This window comes from Ambystoma mexicanum, chromosome 14, assembly GCF_040938575.1.
Source record: "Ambystoma mexicanum isolate Mex_15411 chromosome 14, UKY_AmexF1_1, whole genome shotgun sequence".
Lineage (NCBI taxonomy): Eukaryota > Metazoa > Chordata > Amphibia > Caudata > Ambystomatidae > Ambystoma > Ambystoma mexicanum.
This window is the reverse complement of record NC_090940.1, coordinates 579,667,794-579,688,100: the sequence shown is the minus strand read 5'-3', so window position 1 is coordinate 579,688,100 and position 20,307 is coordinate 579,667,794.

Below are 20,307 nucleotides of genomic sequence, written 5' to 3'. Positions count from 1 at the left end.
TCAAAGCTTGTGGGTCGAACTTGGGCATAAAAGTGTCTTGGGCACCAATGAAATAGTGGCCCACTTTTGCAAATGGCTATTCTTTCCTTTTGTGACAGACTGTTTGGATAGTATGCAAGGGTGTTTTTTGATAAAATGCGATACAAATTGTGCATTTTAAAGACAAGTAGGTGCCGGCCAAAATTAATTAAATCTGTTTTGTCAGCCTTCAATTTCAATAACTTCTTGCTGTATGTCATTGCTAACCTTTAAAAAAAAAATAGGAAATCTGGGTCTATTGTTAACTTTCTTTTTCATATAAGGTGATCTGGGATTCAAACCTCTGCTGCTCTGCGTGGTCTTGCTTCCACGACCAGCTCGTTGCCCCTGTGCTATCCTGCGTTCATAACTGTTGCCCCTGTGCTATCCTGCGTTCATAACTAACACAGTGTAGGCATGCTTATGATATCGTTATGTTCTACCTGGAAATACTGCAGCACTAATAGGACCCTGGAAAATATAAACTCTGACCACAAGGATTTGGAAAAATCAGCCACACCGACTCTTTAGGCAAGGAGGAATGGAAAAATGAACACAAATCTAAAATCCTTATTATTTCGATTGATTTTGTGATATTTAGTTCCTATTTTAGCTTCATTTTCCAGAGGTGGGATGCTTGCATGTATATAGGCACTTGCAATTCATGTTTCTGCAATCCTGCAGAGTACAGAAACAGGGTGCAGGTGGCAGGTTTCGTAGGTCTTGTATAGCTTGTTGCAATTAGTTCATAGCTATAGGACAATTACCCACCTATCAAGCCCCTGTATACATTCCTTTATTCTTGTTACGGTAGGATAGCTCAGGGGCAATGTGGTTCGATCCCCCTATCCGTGTTTAAAAACCTCTGGGTGTTAAGTGCATTATAAATAGCGGTTATGTGTGATCTTACTGACCACAATTACAGAGTGGTACATTTCATAGTGAGAACACACTGTTTTTATTTGTAGGGGTGCCCCCAACCCAAACCCCGGTTTTTTAACTCTCAAACATAACCCGAAACCCATCCCGACCCATTTTAACCACTCTACCCCACTACCCTTTATTTATTTAATTAATGGTCGCTGTGTTTTTCTGTGTTTTTGTCCACTCTGAAATTTAACACTGTTATGTTTTCTGATGTTTTGACCGGATACCGAAGTAACCAATTACAATTTAAGAACCAGAACACTAAAATAGACCTAGCTGTCATTGGGTGAGTTGTGACGTATGGATTCAAGGAAGAGCAGCCAATGGGTGATGTGGAGAAGGGAGGTTCATAAACACCTTTCTCTTCCTGCCCTGACTTGTACTATCCACATGAAACATTTCCTGAGGGAATGAAAGCATCAACAGTTAGCATTTTAATTGTCACTGTTATTGTTATTTTGCATTTATATAGCGCCGTATGTACCATTGATATGATCTCAAGGCGCTAGTAGGTTGAACGCCCTCGGGAACCGAAGTTCATGTCAGTAGAGAGAGAGCCATAAGGTGCGTGTGAGCACCGGATATGTGTGCAGCGGTGTTGCATTCCTGTGATAGCTGCTCAAAAAATAATAATTGTTTTATATTATGTTTTATGTTTTTAAATAATAATAATTCAAATAATAAGTAAGCCTTTCCCTGATCTTTGGACAATGTCTTCCAATGACATGTGAGTGCACATCAGGCTTTCAACACAAGTTGAAGAAGCGTTCTGGAACTGATCAAGAACCTTTAACGTATGGCAGTACCACTGGCACCTATTGTAGGGGATCAAGAGGCGTGGTGCCCTGGGGTGGGCCGCAGAGACACAAGGAAATGGGAGGGGTGTGATAGTGGTACCACGCAGGCATAGGGACAGCATATCGGGGGACCTCGTAGAACAGGGGCCATGAGATACCAATGGCGATGTGGGCTAGGTGACACCTTGGAGAGCATGTCACGAAACGTTCCCACAATGCATCAGTAAAAGGCAGGGTGAAGTATTGTACGCCCGAAGCAGGAACGGATGTGGCTGTGGCTCTGTAAGAGCCTACTAGGTTGGCATGTTTGCACTGTAGCATGCTTAGCCTTCCGCCAAATGCTCAAGAAACTTTGAACTTGTTCACATTTGCTGGATTAGATTGGTAGCAGGACCTGGGTGCTTAGCAAACTATGCTGCAATGTTATGTTATGTTATTCATACTTGTTAAGCGCACGTTCACCCGAGGGCATCATGGCGCTGGCAGCAAGGAGAGAGCAGTTCAAAAGGAGAGGTTTAAAATAGGAGAGTTTTCAATGATCGCCAGAAGGTGAGATGGTCAACGGTGGCACGGCGAGAATGAGGGAGGGCATTCCAGGCCTTAGCAGCAACCACTGGGATGGCGCGTCCATCCATGCGGGAAAGTCTAACTTGAGGCACAGGAACGTGGAGGGCAGATAGAGATCGAAGACAGCGTGAAGGAACACAACATGTCTTTGTGATATGGGAGATGAAGCGGAGTATAAAAAGCGATCAAAGGTTACAGTGGGTGGCTGAACCGCAGGCAGATATTGAATAAGTTAAAGGTTGTTAAGTGTTTGCGGTTGGGTTATGGCCACGGTGGAAGCGTGCCTAACTCTAAAGTACAAAGACAAACCACCGCCTCTAAAGTAACATTTTGCATGTAAAATCGAAGTATCTGCTCTAGGTTAAACATATCATTTTGTATGACTTTTGATTTTGTTCTGATATATTTCCAAATCAGAGAAGTTCGTTTTTGTACTTTGTTTTCCATCACTAATTTAAGGTTGCAACCATTGCAATTTAAATAGGTGATATATTCTTGCAGACGTGCAAATTCTCATTAACATCAATAAACCTGCTCCAGTTTATTATATTGTGGTCCTTAGTAAATGCTGGATGGGTCCAAACATGCACATTTCGGAAGTGACCCTTGAATACATTGGCAAAGGGGGCGTATATATCGAAGCCATGGCCTTGCCCTGAGCCTGTCTAAAAATCATGTCATTGAACATGAAAACATTATGGTTAAGGTGAAACGTAACATTTCAATAAGCATTTCTTTATGTTCCAAAAAATAAATAGATCTTGTTTTTTTTTTTTTTTTTTTTTTGAATGATGGACAATAGAAATGCCCTTTTGATGCTCTACACTTCTATAAAGAGATGTCATAACAAGTGTCACAAATCTGTCGTTTTCTTGCCAAGGGATTTGATTCAACATCTTTGGGGCCACTGATGTATGAAGGCAGGGATGGAGCTAATGGATTAAAAAATACTTCAAAGTATTTCTTTATTTTAATCGGTTACTTATAACACACTTAATACCCAGAGGTTTTGAAGCACAACCCGGGGATTGAACCAATGTTGCTTTTCATGGGGCCTCATTATAACCCTGGCGGAATGGGTATAACAGCGCCGGTAAAGGTGCCGGAGCCGTTAAACCCACTCTGCCCTATTACGAGGGCCCCTTGCGGGACCCACTCTGGACGTCTGGTCAGAAGGAATGGGGATGGGTAAATTGAATGAGGAATTACGGGGTCCTCCAAGGTTGGAATGGCCCGGTAATTCCTCATTCAAGGAACCCGGACCCGAGTTTGGAGGCAACCATTAAGGGCATGGCTGCCTCCAAACTCGCAATGAGGCCTATGGTCTTCTTTCCAAGATGAGCATGTTGCCCCTCAGCTACGCTTCCGATGTTGGTTGAGTTATTGAACTAATTCCATTATATTGGTCTGCACGAGGGAAGGTTTTGGTATTCTTTCTGTAATTGTGGGATGAAATAAATTGTAGCCATGATAGTATTTCTGACCAATAGTTTGCCTTCAACATATTACATTGCAAACATGCTCAAAAACTTGCATTTCATGCTTTGTCACAACCATCCGCCATGTCCCATCATGGGGCTCCATCCTTGGCTGTCCTACCGGTCTTGTTCTCCACTGCTAAGAACTTTTGGAATAGACATCCAGATCATCCAGAACAAAGATTGACTCTCCACCTGAAACCCCAAGGAACCAATAACCCCACTGCTGATCTCAATGCACTAACTGCCCGTTGCAACCGGCATCATCCACAAAGCTTAATGGGGCGCTGGCTACAACTATCTAGAGACACAGGTTAAGAAGCTTCATTATCCAAGGGTCCTCCGATCAAGAGCTTCAAAGAACATTGTTCACCTTCTGTCTGGAGAAAAGATGCTGGGTGGACCAACTCTCGAAGCACTGGCCCTATCTTGCAGGATGTCCTGCCTCTAGACCTCAGAGAAGTAGAAAGTCACATGAATTCAGAAAGAAACTTAACAATTGGCCTTTTCAGAAGGCTTCACAACCAACCACTTACCTTGAGACTTTGACCTTAGTGCTCCATCTATGTCTTTGTGCTCTTCCCACATGCTTCAGCTAACTGCATATGCACATATTCACGTTTGCACTTTCCTTATGTATGCGGGCCCCTGGTGGCCTAAATACTTCCAAGGCCTGCAAAAGATCCTTGTCCTCAAAGCCCTTCCCTTGCCTCAGAGGCGCCATGAAGTGGCTGTGTCCACAGTTGGCACTATACAAATCAGACATAAATAAGAGAAATAAAGCAGAAAACATTACAGATTTTCCTAAAATAATGCCTTTCTTTAGGGTAACACACGGTGGACATCATTTTGTAAAAAAAAAGGCTAAGTGAATGCTGGGGAGCATCAACATTTGCACTTAATTCCAGATGGGTCCCCTCTGTGCATTTTCGTTCCCTGAACAACAGGTCTTTGCGAGAAGTAAAGTGCTGCTTTGCAAATGACACTTTACCGGCAGTGTTTTATAATGGATCCCTGTGGAATCTGCCTGCTATTTACCAGGTGTTAATGCAAGGAGCATTCCATGGCAATCCTTTGGTTTTAGCCCAGCATTCATATCTTATGTCGGTGTAGAACCGCGTGCTCGTGCAAGACAGCGGGTAACAGAGGATAGCACATGTGCAACGTGCTGGTCTTGGAAGCAAGAATAAGCAGAGCAACAGAGGATCGAATCCCGGCCTCGGTTAGAAACCGAACTCAAGTATGGTATTAGGCAAGTTATAGAACAATAAATAAATAAATAAAATAAAGCAGAGCACATTGTTGCTTTGCCATCCTCCTTGAACAGGCATAAACATGGGTCAGAGTGTTATAAGATGAAAGTGTTACACCAGCTGCTACATCTCCGTTTAACTCTCCACCCCATCGAAATACCCCCTCTCCCCCCCATGGGTCTTCCTCTTTATTTGACTATTAAGTGTAGTAAAAGAAAAAGGCTGGGGAATTCTTTGCAAAATAGGTGCCATTCGTCATGCAGCTGAGGGCGATTTTTGAATTGTACAAATGAAACAACAAAGTCTCCCTCAATGAACATCAAGTCATGAAATGTCCTCAGATAACACCCTTCCTTCATCCCCTTGGCCTCTGGCATCAGTCGTGGCAGGACTCAAGTTGAGATCATGCCTGGGCAGTGAATCAGACCCATTTTGTTTTTTTCAAAAGTTAAAAAAGGCAGGGACGAGCCAAACCATATCAAAGCCCTGTGGACTGCAGCTGTGGTCTCACAGCCCCGGGATGAGCTTCCATTGCATAAGCAAATCTGCAGAGTGTGCATTATGAGTGCAGCATGAATCGGTTATATGTGATTTTACCAAAGTAAAATTCAGAGAGGACCTGAGGTAAAAAAATACTGGTAAAAATAGCCTTTTTTTAATGTTGGGGGTCTCCCCCAAAGCCCCCCCTTTTCTACCCTTTTAACCCCATCTGCACCCATTTTAACCCCTTACCCCACTACCATATATATATATATATATATTTGACTTTTTCAGCATTTTTTCAGTATTTTTTTACTTCGGTAAAACCTACCACTCTGATTCATTGTCGGTAAAATGACTGGATTCCCCATTCATCTACACAGCGGAAGGGTTCAATTTGATAATGTCCCCTTGAACAAGCCACCAAGTCGGCGAGCCCTAAAATTCTTTCCCCAAAATACTCAAGTAGGGGTATACTTACATATTATTACCTCCAATTCTAGAATATTTGGGGAAAGTGTTTCATTGTCTGGAGGCTGCATTTTCAGGGAAATGTCGCCACCCTAGCAGCCATTTCCACAGCAACATTATCACTGGATACCATGGGAAGGGATGGAAGGATGAGGCAGTCTCGCAACAGCCAGGTGGGTGTGGTTAGTGGCACTAGACCAAAGAGTCATTAGCTGTACTAGGCTCTTCATAGAGCTTGTTCACCTAACAGAATAGAATGATAGTCAGGCATGGACACATGACCCAACACTTTATGTTCTTTGTGGTGCAGGAAGAGTCGGCAGATGCATACAACATAGTTACGTCTTTGCCCGTTGCCTGCCGTCAGATGGATAGACATGGGGAAATAGTGGCTGCTAAAGTCAGGTTCTTGAGATACTAATAAACGCTTCATCGTCTTGAATGACCTGGAGTAGCTTGCAGGGTTTTGCAACTTCCCCAATGTTATGGATTGTGACGTCTATGATTCCTCACCATTGACTATGGTGGTTAGGCATGCTGGGCATTGTAGTCCAAAACTTCTAGAGAGCCAAAGGTAGCAGAATCCGCAAAGCGAGCGCGTTCAATCAAAACCTCCACTCAGACACTGACCTCACCTATTACTATGCTCACTCTCTCCTCTACACCAACACGCAATCAGAGCACAGCTACATCCCTCGATTAATTCGGCCTACCTACTCACATACGAACAATACTTCATGAAGACCCAACATTCTGATAAAACGCAGCTATACCCCACGGAAATTGGCCTAGCTGCACACATAAGCATACTACACAGGCTCAACGCAGACAGAACCCAGTCTTGGTCTCCATCCTCCAGACTGCACACATTCAACTGATCCCAAAATACCACCACACCTAATGCTAGGATGCAGCTACCATCGCATCAGCTGCGCACATAATCGGTGCACACAAGCAAACTATGACACCTTACTATCTCGACTGACCTGGACTGCGGTCCCCAAAGGCGTTCAACCTACCAGCACTTTGAGGTCATACCAAAGATATATAGAGCACTATATAAATGGCAAATAACATAACATATACATTCTGCTACAGCTGGAACAAATACCGCTGGAATATCAAATTCGGGTGCTATTGTACAAAAATTTGTGTTAGAAACATCTCTTGTGCTTCTCTCCTTTTTAGTGATACATCGAGCAATCAATGCCGTTCTTGTACTTTTCCTATATGTTGGGGGTCCCTTACGTAGAGAGTGGCAGTGCAGGGCCGGTGATTACTGGGAGTTAGTGGCGCAGTGCGTGGCTGCCCGTTACACAGCATTTAGAGCAGCATCTTGTTGGGCATACTGTTCTGGGATCCTTCCTACCATCAGAGCTCTTTTCCATGCTGCTCTGTGTTATGAGTATTGCATTCTGCTAGAGGTGGGATTATTTGAAGGATAACACCCTCCCTCCTTTTGTGCCATACTTGACTTGAGCATTAAGGGTTTAGGACTGTGTTCTTGGTAGGGCTATAGTAACACCCATCTGTGGCATCCACCATCTTGGAAGGATTGAACGGAAATGTGTGGAAATGAATGTGTTATGTAGAAGAACAATCAACACTTGTTTGTTCACAGTTGCATGTGCCTTCCTCGCTCAAACCAGGGATTCAGAAGCATATATAACGTGGCTCGCCCCAAACTTGTGTTCTGATTGGGCAGGAGCTTCCAAGCATGCGCTGTCACCTATAGTAGATGTTGGGAATCATGCTTTTCAAGAAGCCCCAAGAACTAAAGTGCTTGTCTAACAAAAGTTCCAAAAAATGCAACGAGTGAGATCATAAGGCCAAAAGTGATATTGTGAAAAAGAAATAATAAAAATAAAACAATGTTGCTTCTAGGAAGCACATGTGGCAACATTGTAGGCCATAAACTGAGTACCCATGTGTAGGTGTTTTTAAAGCAGGAGTGGTTACATTGCTACTCAGATTCATTGTCTTGGGTGAAGTGGGTAGTTCATTGGGGCTGTGTGAGGGCTTGCAGACATGCACTCATCTAAAGTAGTCTGTGGAGTTCTGTGTTTTAGCAAAATGACTCTGACATCAAGGAGTGGATGAGTAACTTCAGTTTCTAAGCATAGCATCCAGTTTCTAGAGTTATTATTCATCAGATGGTAAAGTCCAGATCTCATAGACAAGCACCGGCATCCTCTCTCTCAGGCTACATCTCTCAACTCCCTCAAGAGAACACCATTCACACTTAAACATTCTAACCAGTAACAGTCCACTGTCAATCATGACACTCACTCCAGATTCCATTAGGATGCAGGATAAGGCCAGATCCTTACACAGTCCTTACTTCCTAAAAATCACACTAATAATGGGGGCTGGCCACAGACAATCCCCTTTGTTTCTGCTACCATCCGTGACTAATGAAGAGCACCTGATTTCGATCTGCTGCAGAAAAGAAAGAAATATGAGAAAGAATGATGTGGCAACTCTCAGTGGGAGACCCTGCCCAGAATAGCATAGCCTGCGGTCCTGTTCTGCTTTTCTCTGGCACACACCTCAAGACCGTGGTGGCAACATTGTAGCACAAAGGGTGGAGACCCCAGTGAGCCTTACGCCGGCCCTGAACATGCATACTCAATTGGAGAAGATGAGCAGCAGCATCTACAAATCTTCACCTCTAACTACTCCACCACCTGCCTCCTAAAAAGGAAGCTCTTTTCTGCAATAGCCACTCAACTTCCCTGATGCCACTCTGACGTGGCATAAGATTTAGGCCCAAAGCACTGCAAAGAGAAGTGTATTTTTGCAGTACAACATCACTGTTTCAGTACAAAATGATTCTGCACTGACTTTGAAGCTCAAAAATACACTTTGCACAGTTCCATGAATCGTGTCGGCAGTGCAGAGTCCCTTTGAGAGGTGCAAAAAATTCCATGAATCGAGTTCTAAGGCTTTTACAATGCCCAGGATGCAACACCTTGTCACGTGTTGCACCAGGCTTCCGCCTACCCTCTCCTGCCGAGACCACATTTCCACTACATTTTTCGGGTACACTACTTCCCGTTTTTAGGTAAAAAGAGACTCCGTTGTAACCCAGGCAGGCAGTAGTAAACAACATTAACCTCTCTAATATCAGCCCCATTGTGCATGACCGCTTCATAAACGAGGGCACTGGCAGGTCAGCATTTGCAACCCGGAAGCTGGACAGCATTTGCATGCATTTGCCCGGCCCCCTTGCGCCAGAGCTCGCAGCATGCACAGCAATCAGACGCTGCTCCTTGAATGCACAGGGATGATGAATTATACATTACGGCACGCGCCTCCTCTCAGTCTCCACGGAAGAGTTTACATCATGACGCTTTATGGATTTGCTATTTTTTTCCCCTTTTCCCTCTGGGGGTCTCTCTTGGGCACTGTGGATTTTCTGAATGCGCTCTTTGTTTTTGATCGTCATCAGATCATGCATAATTAATGGTTAATGGTTTCACATACTGATAATACAAGTGCAGAAACAGAACCCAACCATGTTGAAGTGTCGAATATGTACGGTTTCAAATGTTGTTCTTTCCATTTTAAAACATGTATTTTTTTTATCCTGTACTACCCAGCATGCTCTTAATTCAGTATTGATGCACATTTAAGGCAGGCTGGTTGAACAAATCGCATGTTATCAAGACGCAGACCAGCACTGCTCACGGAAGCAAAGGAAGGGGTGGGGGGAGCCAAGGAGGGAAGGAAAAAGGGAAGGGAAGGTAAGGGAAGGGAACGGAAGGGAAAGGGAGGGGGGAGGGACCCTCAGCTTACCATAACTGGCGAATTTCTGATGTTTTTCGGTTTTACTTGCAACCATACCGTCCCTTTAACAAAGTTTTTTTTCCAATGAGTTTCATAGGTTTTTATTAGTGCAACTTAACAATAACATCCCTTTAACAAAGTTTTTTCACAGAATATATATATATATATACATATATATATACATATATATATATATATATATATATATATATATATATATATATATATATAGTTAAACAACGTTGTTAAAGGGACGTTATGGTTACAAGTAAAAGTTAAAAACCCCTGAAAATATATGTTTTTTTCACTTCGGATACCTATGTGTTAAGTACTGAGCATGTTCACATCCTTACACCCCAATGGGAAGATTGAGGTCACAGACATTCCATTGGCCCATTTTAAACTTGTAGCAAACCGATCAGTATTTTTGTTTCATTGTTACATCCATTGTAATGGCCGTACCACCTACCTGCACTTAAAAATGTCCAACGTTGGTTGGCCTTAATCTATGTCTGTCCACTTACAAATTGTCCCCAGTTACTGTTACATTTACTCCCCTCCACAACATGGTCAGAATGTCCCTCAAACTCACCCTATTGTAAGAAGTTCACTGTTTTCCATGAAATCTGATTTCTTATCCATTGTTTGTTCGTTTGTGATCAACATCTCAACATTGACTCCCTGTGGCTGCAAGGATCAAATTCAAGATAAAAGGCTTTCTGGGGCCTGGTACGTCACTACCTCTAACTCTCTCTCCCTGAATACCTCCCTGCTAGATTTCTTTGGTCTTCTTGCTCAAACTCTCTGCAGGTCAGATGCTTCTCCAAGCAGAGAGTGGGGGGGGGGATAGATCTCTTTCCACGGCAGGAGCCCTCCTCTGAAATGGTCTCCCTGCCCCACTCAGTCTTGAGCTGGATCTCTTTAAATTTCTGAAGCTTCTCAAGACCTTCCTTTTCTCCTCCTCTTTCACTCTCCTCCTCCGCTACTAATTCCACCTGCATCTATGTCTGGTTGCCTGTATCCCTCATGTGCCTTACTGGTGCCAGGCCCTTCTTCGACCGGTCTCCCCCATCCCCTTTTTTACCAGCACTTGCCCTTGGCACCCTTTCGCGACTAGCCTACTGTGTCTGGTCCTCCCCCTTCCCTCGCACTAGTTGAACCCCATCCTTTGTTCCCCGAGCACTAGGCCTCTTGGGCCTCCCTTAGCACTTGCCCAGCCTCCTGGGCCCCCTCATGTATGCACTTTTCCCTCCTCCCCTCTCCCTGCACTTCCTGTTACTGCACTTGTATGTTCCGAATGTCACAAGGCCTAGTAGGACCATTCCTGTCTTTTTCTCCCCTATACCCCTCTTATCTTTTAGTGCCTAGAAACTCGTATTGATGTATGGGTGCCATACAAATGTTCAAAAAATAAATCAAATAAATAAATAAATAACAGTGCAGTGTTCCTCCCGTATATAAATAAATAATAAAAAATATAATTAAAATAATGTTTGGGTGAGTGTTGTGAAAAGTTAAATCAACACGATGGGCCTTACCACCCTATTCCGAGGTCCCTTAGCAGGTCCCTTCCTCAATGCCTGGTTTTACCAGGCATTGAGGAAGGGACCCATTAAGGTACTTCAGAGCTAATAACGGGCCCGCTAACAGCGGGCCCGTTATTAGCTCCATCCCCATTCCCATTGAGCCCTATGGGGGCTCCAATGGGAATGGGGAATGGTTCCCGGAATGGGGATTTACCGGGTCCTCCGAGGTCGGGATGACCCGGTAAATCCCTATTCCGGGAACACGGACCTGGAATGCGGTAAGGGGGTTGCCATGGCGCTAATAGCGCCATGGCTACCTCCTACTGCGTAATGAGGCCAATGTCTACTGTGCATATGTACTACGTGAATCAAGCATACATCCCTTTTTTATCACAGACATGTTTGTCAAACTAATGCTCTGTGGTCATGCATATGTTCCCACAATGTTCTTTGAGTTTGTCCGAAGCAGGGTGCAACCATCTATGGCACATTTTGTGCTTGTCCCATTTCTTATTGGGGTATTTTTGAAAGAGTATAGTAGGTGGGTACCAGACTGTCCATCTTGGTAAAAATAACCTTCTAATGGAAAATGCTAATGACCGTACCTCCACTTAGTTTGGTTGCGGGTGTTGCAGAGTGGACACTGTTCATATTAGGACAGTACTCGGGAAATGGACGAGGATGATATCATGTGTAAAATGTCCTGAAGGAATGTGAATAGGTTATGCCCAGCAGGTGCGGCACCCTGGGCATAACAAAAATAATGTGTAGGAAAGCACAACAGATGTTGTCATGGATGACAGTATGGCTGTATGAGTTTATGGTCTGGGCTCAATCTGGCTAAAAGAGCCTCTACAGCAGGGTAGCCCAACTTCAGGCCTCGAGGGCCAGAATCTGACAGGTTTTCTGGATATCCCTCATCAATATTTATGATAAGGAATGTGCATAAATGTAGAATCATTGTATACAAATGTATCAAAATAATATTATTTAGGGGTATTCTGAAAAGTGGACATGGATCTGGCCCTCGGGGCCTGGAGTTCGAAAACCCCGCTCCCCTATCCTTTATTGTACTCGCGTCCTCGCCAACTCTGCTGATGCATTTCCTCCTTGTAGACTTTGCCAATTACTTTTCCCCAAGGTTTGAAAACGACTTTGCCATGCCCCTCCCTTGAAATGCATCACCACTTCAACACAAACATATTGGGTGTTTGCATTTGTATGGTGCACAATCCTTAATTAATTGCACATGTATCTTATTTTACCATTGATGTACCTTTCTGTTACATTATTGATCCCTAATTTGTGATGGTTTTGAGAATGATGCAAATGGCTATGTGCATGTCTCAACTGCTCTTTTAATAGTGGTCAAAATATGACTGTATGAAATTATGTTAAAACCAATGCTATGCAAAGATTGCAGAACTGAACAAAAAGGGGGCGGGGGAATCATATATAGTAATTAAATAGTACATATAACACATAGATTGATTTATATGGTACATGAAAATCAGTGGACATTTTCATATAAAGTTTAAATAAGTCTACCAAAAATGTAAATTTAACAAAATGTTTTTCTTTCTTTCTTTCTTTCTTTCTTTCTTTCTTTCTTTCTTTCTTTCTTTCTTTCTTTCTTTCTTTCTTTCTTTCTTTCTTTCTTTCTTTCTTTCTTTCTTCCTTTCCTTCTTTCTTTCTTTCTTTCTTTCTGAGCATCAGGTAGGCATCTGACTAGATGAGGGACTGAAAGTGCTTGTGGTGTTGGATGTCATTGATACAATTGATCTTTAGGAAAAGGCGTATGTCCTCTCTGTGCTGGTGTACCTTGACGTCATTACTGGCGAGGAATTCCCTCAAGGGTTCCATGTAGAAATTGAACATGACCTTTGATGGAGCCTTGTGAAACGGCAGGTTACTGGGCAACACTTAGATATTTCAAGGCATATCTAAGGCGGTTAGTGTCTTGTTAAGAGTTGGGCAATGATCCTGGTGCGTGAACGACCATGCCTAAGAGGAGTGTGTTGAGGAGGGCTTCATGGTCAATAGCTTAAAAGCAGCAGAAAGGTTGAGTGGGACAAGAAAGAGGGGATCTCCTTTGTTGAGAATGTGTAGAGTGTAATTGTTAAGTTGATAAGTGCGGTCTCGATGATGCATCAAAGTTGGAATCTGAGGAAAGTCCCTTTGATGGTTAATGAACAAACAGAAATATTGCTCTTTGTTAAACAAAGGTCAGAAACCCCACATAGAATGTTCGATACTAGCACGTCCTTTTTTTCAACCAACAACAATGACGTTCTTTATAACACCACAACATGTAAGGAGAGGCAGCAGCCTTGCTCTCATGTAGATGGGCACTGAGCAGGAAAAGGAAATTAGGAATAGGACAAAAAAGAGGAACGTGTGAAGGGAAGGAGAATACGTTCTGTATCGTAAGCGCTTCGCTTCGGTAATGGTTCACCCAGGATGAATGACGGGCCTGCACAGAGCTGAGTGGGATGTTAAGAGTGTCGCCTGGGTGAGTGTTTTGCATGAGTTCATTATTGCTTAGGGAATGGATGGCATTGTGTGCTCGGTGTGTCTATCTGTTCGATCCAGCAGTCTGTGACCTGGAAGCCCATACGTCAATAAATGTAGTTTGATCAAGTTCCTGGGACTCCTGCCTCACTTGTACGACCCAGTCACTACAAGTAGTGACACGATTGCTTGGAGACAACCCACCGCTGTGTGAGGGGGTGCTCTAGTAAGTCATCATCAAGTACCTGTGGGTCACTCTGGGCCACAGCATCAAGGTGTATTTTTGCACCAACAGTGTCCATGCCGTGAAGCTGCCTTCCTGTGGGGACCATGAAGAGAGTCTACCACAAATAACGTGATCCAGCCACCACGATAAGAGGGCCAGGGGGGAGCCATATGAATTATGGTAGTGAGGACACACTCCAGGGCAGCGACTACCATAAGAAGGTCTGAGGGACAAAGGAACGTCAACCTTCATGACAGAAGAAGACAACTTTCATGATGTCTTCTTATAGGGAATCCTCGCAATAGGGAAGAGAGTCGTCTGAGCTTTCAGCATGAAGGGAGGGTCTGACACGTGGCCAGGCCAGTCCTCGGGAGGTGTGAATGACAGGGGAGTGCTGCAGTGGCCACGGAGACAACCCTTGCATTGTCTTCAAGAGTTACACCCTCTTTACAGGAGGAGAGCTCTCTTAGCTATTGGGGTGAGTAAGGATCAGCTACACTACAGGGACAACCCATGGGAGGTGTGAGGAAAAAGGCAGCATTCACCCCACTGTCCACAGAGCCAACTCTCACCGCTGTGTCTGCAATCCCTTCTACAAGGAACACCCTCAAAGCCACAAGGGGTATCCTCTGAGTTGTGAGGAACTGGGAAGGTCCATCCCACATACAAAGCGACAATGCTCAAGTCGGCCAGGAATGGGGACATCCAGCCTCTGAGGATTGAGGGTCAGGGGAGCAATTTGCAAATTAGAACAAAATGAGCATACAATGTACAGTGGACCAAGTGATCCTCAATGGTGAGGAATGGTAGCAACTGCATTCTTACATTCTAAGAACATGAGAATAAGGTGAAGAATGAAGCACGTGATTGGCTATGGTGAGGATTGGTAACAGGCATCTTCTTCATGGAGATGTGCCTTCTAAGGCAGAGGACAGCTGACTGGTGGTCTTCCTGTCTACCTGTGAGAGAGCGGCTGAGCGTGCCTGTCATTGATATGTGAATCCCCACAGAAGCAAGGTACATCTCTGCGAATTGTAAGAGTGCTGCTCCATTATAGCAAATGATCATTGGATATTAGTATAATCTGTCTTTTCTCAGTTTATAAAGCTTCTTGAGTGGCCACCAGTACAAGCTCCTACCAGTATGGGGGCTTAAGGGGGAGAAGGGGGTGCAGCACTGGCCAATGTTCCATCTGCCCTGCACTCCCAGCAGAATGACAGCACCCGGCAGTGCCACCGGTGTAGCAGCACCCCAAGGCTCAAATCTGTGTGTCACTGGTTGGTGAGCCTATGGATGGATTGAGGTCTGCTCACCAAGAGAAACATTATGATTCCTAAAGTCTTTTCATCCGTGAGGGATTGATTATGAAGTCATGGTGATGCCAATAATTACCATCATACAATTGAAATGATTCTCTACTGCCTTCTCCTAAATCTTACACATTGGCCTTTGTCTCCGCTTGTGCCATCCCTGTGCCTATACTAAGGAGAGGTACCAGATCTCCTCCTTTCGTGTGTCCATGGGCGAATGTGTATAATATTGTTCTCAGTAATTTGTGTACGTGTGTACGTGTGCAGATGTAAGTGGGTGTGTATGTGTGTGTGTAGGAGGGAGGTGTGATATTGCACCCCGAGTGAGTAACAAGCCTGCGTGGAGCCTGCTGGAATGTTAAGAAAGTTGCTTGGATGAGTATTCTGTATGGGTCTGTTGGTGCCTGGGAGATGGATGACATGGTGGGCCCTCGATTTCCTATATATTAATCCTGAATCGTCCAATGTGGATATTTTAACTTTAGCACCCTTGGTGGGGTAGCCAGTCAATCAGTAAGCAATGAACGCTGGCTGAAACTGGTGATCTCAGCCCGAGTTCCAAGCCGCCTGATGGCCGGAACGCTCGTCATCTTCCCCCACCCTCCATTCCTTCTTTTTTAACTCCCCTATTCCCCTCCTTGCAGCAGCTACACTGGCAGCCACCTGCAGCTGCTTCTGATGCTACAGCTATGCTCCAGCTGGCCACCATGGAAAGGGAAGAGGGGCTCTGTATGGTGCCCCGTCGTCTCATTCCATGGCAGCCATCTTTAAACAGTATTTTCTTTTCGTGGACAATACAATGCGAGGCGACCCGTTCACGGAAAGAAAATACTTTGTATTAGCCCAGTCCAAGCCCTTGGGACAAGTGCTACTGGTGCTAACAACCACTTCCAAGGGCTGGAATGGGCGGTAATATCCTGGTGCCCTCACTTTGCTCGGCACTTTGACTCAGGCTGCCAGGCTGTTACCACCCAATCCATCCCTTGGAACAGGTTTTTAACGCTGTATTAGATGTCAAAAAGCCTACTTGGAGCAAATGCCTGAGACGTCTGCTTCCTTTGTACTACCCAGTCACCACTTGCTTGGACTGAAATTGAAATCAATCCATGTCCACTTCAAATCATTTGCTGGGTCAATGAGAGAAGTAAGGGGTGGTTGCCATAGCAGGTCAGAGAGATTGATACAAGGAAGAGGAGAGGTGAGGCTAAAGCAAGCTTGCAGGGGAAATGGCACAAGGATCAAGGCCTTGCAAAGGCATAAAGCAGAGTGAGAGAGCGAAACCAACAAATCAGATAGGTCCCATTTGGGGTTTGTTTGAGCACTCCACCTTTTCCCCTCTGCACATGGACCCTTCCAACTCCGTCTGCCTCCCTCCCTGATGGAGGCATTTGCCTGCAGAGCCTGCTGCTAAAGCAGGAGTTAGGGAACCGGAGTGCTGAATGCTTGAGCACACAGCACTCTGGTATTCGCCTCCCACATCATTGATGAAGTCAGATCAAATGACTCCACAGCCTAAATCTTTCATGTTTGACTTTTTTTTAATATGATTGTAGAGCGTTTAGAATGTCCCTGACCCTATCACAATAAACAATTTCTTTTTGCAATTATGTATATTTTCAATGAATTTTTCCTGGTGTCCACAGAGCAGACATAATATGCTAAGGCACAATAAGGTCCAGTAACGCATGCGGTTCACTATAGAATTATACTGTCAAATTAGCTGAGAACCGTCTCTGCCGATCTCAGGCAGACAATGTGAGGTCCTCCAGACTGCAGGGGGGTCGGATGCAATCATTAGGAGCGACTTGGCTCACAACGAAGAGCATGTGTGCGCATAATTGGCAGGGCTCACGCACAAACCACGCCGCGACGTATGATGGATTGCTCTGCATAGCCTGGACATAAAGTGCTTCAATAGGAGAACGAGTTCCCTGGGTTGACAGTACTGCAAGGGAATCAGCAAGCCCGGTATAGTGTGAGGATTAGTCCATGGTGGGCCTGTAATTGGATGAAGCACCAATGCCTTTGACTGATCATCAATGATAAAAGTCAGGGTACATGAAGGTTGAACATTCTAGGAATAACTCGGGCAGTAAGACTATGCAGCTATTGATTGATTGACCCAAAGAAGCACTGCATTTAAATGGAACCATGCAGCACATTCTGTTAATCTCGGCCAATCCAATTTCAGGGTTTGCAGCCTGCATCCCATAAAAGAGGTTGGCTGGCCTGAATATAATATGTCTCAGGACATCAGTAATCAGTATACTTGAATACTTTTTGAGGGCATCAGTAATTGGTATTATTGAGTACCTTTTGAGGGCATCAATAATCAGTATTCTTGAGTACCATCTGAGGGCATCAGTAATCAGTATACTTGAGTACCATCTGAGGGCATCAGTAATCAGTATTCCTGAGTACCTTGTCAGGGCATCAGTAATCAGTGTACTTGAGTACCTTTCGAGGGCATCCGTAATCAGTACACCTCAGTACTTTTTGAGGGCATCGGTAATCAGTATACTTGAGTACCATCTGAGGGCATAAGTAATCAGTATACTTGTGCACCATCAGAGGGCATCAGTAATCAATATTCTTGAATACCTTTTGAAGGCATCAGTAATCAGTATTCTTGAGTAGCTTGTGAGGGCATCATTAATCAGCATACTTGAGCACCTTTTGGGGGCATCAGTAATCAGTATACTTGAGTACCTTTTGATGTCATTAGTATTCAAAGTTCTTGAGTACCGTTTGAGGACATCAGTAATCAGTATTCTTGAGAACCTTTTGAGGGCATCAGTAATCAGTATTCTTGAGTACCTTGTGAGGGCATCATTAATCAGCATACCTGAGTACCTTTTGAGGGCATTAGTAATCAGTGTTCTTGAGTACCTTTTGAGGGCATCAGTAATCAGTATTCTTGAGTACCTTTTGGGGGCATCAGTAATCAGTATACTTGAGTACCTTTTGAGGGCATTAGTAATCAGTATTCTTGAGTACCTTTTGAGGACATCAGTAATCAGTATTCTTGAGTACATTTTGAGGGCATCAGTAATCAGTATACTTGAGTTCTTTTTTCCTGGACACCTTAGAAGTCTGGGTTGTGTGTGATGATGTCTTTTAAGAGGTACAGAGGAAAAGCCATCTTACTCTAACGAAATAAATGTAATGTTTTACAGGAAACTTGAGCCAATGTGAAAGTCAATGTTTCTAGATATTGCAAAGCATCCTTTGTTCCTTCTTGCTTTTGGCCAAATGTGAGAAATGTGTATGAGAACATCCAAGATATAGGTTTTTCAAGACGGAACTTTAGCAAATCAGCCATCAGCAGAGCTCAGGTGTTGAGGGGCATTTGCTGGCTGGTCAAGGGTCGGATTTCAGCACTAACTGCTGCTAGCAAGGGCCCACGATGATATAACACTGGCCCCAGGAGGTTAATATCAGGTTTAGCCCATAGGACTCGATGTTTTTGATTTTGGTACGCAGTGGACAAAACCCAGAGTTAGTAAAAGTCTGTTAAAAGTATGACAGCTCAGGACAGTCAACCATGCAACTTGTGGTTATGAAATAAATACAACTAACATGGCCGCGACGCAAATGGAGCGCAGTGCTCTGAGTGGGACCCTCTCTTTCAGAGCATTGGCCTCAGCTGGGTGGGCCATTGACAGGAAGGTGGCCGGGAGTAGGTAAGTGGGCTTTAGGGGTGGATCATTGTCAGAAGGTAAGGAGGCGATGGGGTGGATGTAGGATGGGGCAGGGAGGGCGGTGAGAGTAAGCAACAATGCAGAATAGGGTTGCTAGGTCTGCCAACAGGGAAAACACCAGGGTAGGGGGTGCCATCCAGGATCATGTATCTGAAAATGAAGCCTGCATTCCCAGTAGCTGATTGGCCACTGAGTTAATGCATTATAATTGACTGATAAGTGTACGTCCTCCTTCATGTCTGGTTAATAGTAGCCTCTCAGTTGTCGCCCAAAAACGTAAACAAGTCTGGGGTTGATTGTGTTCCGGTGCAGAGCAATACATTCAGCAGTTTGGTCTGCACTGCCCCCATTTGGATCAGTACTCAAGTTTGAACCCGTTCTGTAATGCTCCAGACAGAATTAAAAAAGCGAATAGAAGGGACATCGCTGCTAAGATATCCACCCTTGTGGGGATCCTGACCCAAACACGATTGATCCCTCCCCCGGGCCAAGATTCATCTCAGGGATAATTAGGCTCCATCTCAAGGGTCTGCACCCAGTGGTAGTTCAGATGTTTTGGACTATGACTCCAATGATTCTTTAGCATGGACTATGCTGGCTAGGAATGTTGGGAGTTGTAGTCCAAAACATCTGGAGAGCAAAAAGGTTGCAGATCCTTGCTCTATCCCATGCCTGTAACTAGCCAGCCTCATAGGGCAGGAACAGGTATACTGGATTATCAGAGCTAAATAAGCTCACAAGACTGATTGGGACATCGTCCAAGGCTTAGAATGCGAGGGGAACATGGTCGTGTCCTCAGGCATTCCATTGGAATTCAACGGCCGCCCCGCTTCTCGGTTCTCAAAGGAATGTTTCCTCACTCCTTTGAGAATTTTAGGAGAGGATAGACTAAGGGAAGAAATCCGGTCTCAGGGGTGGGGGGGGGGTTTGGGGGCAGGCTGTACACAGGAATATTTAACATAGGATTCTGTGGAAGTACAATTTTAGTATATGCCCCCCAAGTCCTTTTTGTAAAGATTAACTCCCTATTCTATCACCTCTATGCAATGCAGGTAAAGTAACTTCACATGATCAAATTCTATATGACAATGAGTGTGCCTCTTCTCCTAACTAAGAGCACACATATCACACTCAATGATTTACACCTTTCTGTTAAAACTGCAAATCTGGGCAGGGATGGCAAAGTGCAGTCAATTACACCTTCAAGTATGGGATAGGCCAATGAAAATACAGCAAAGTTATAGACACCAATG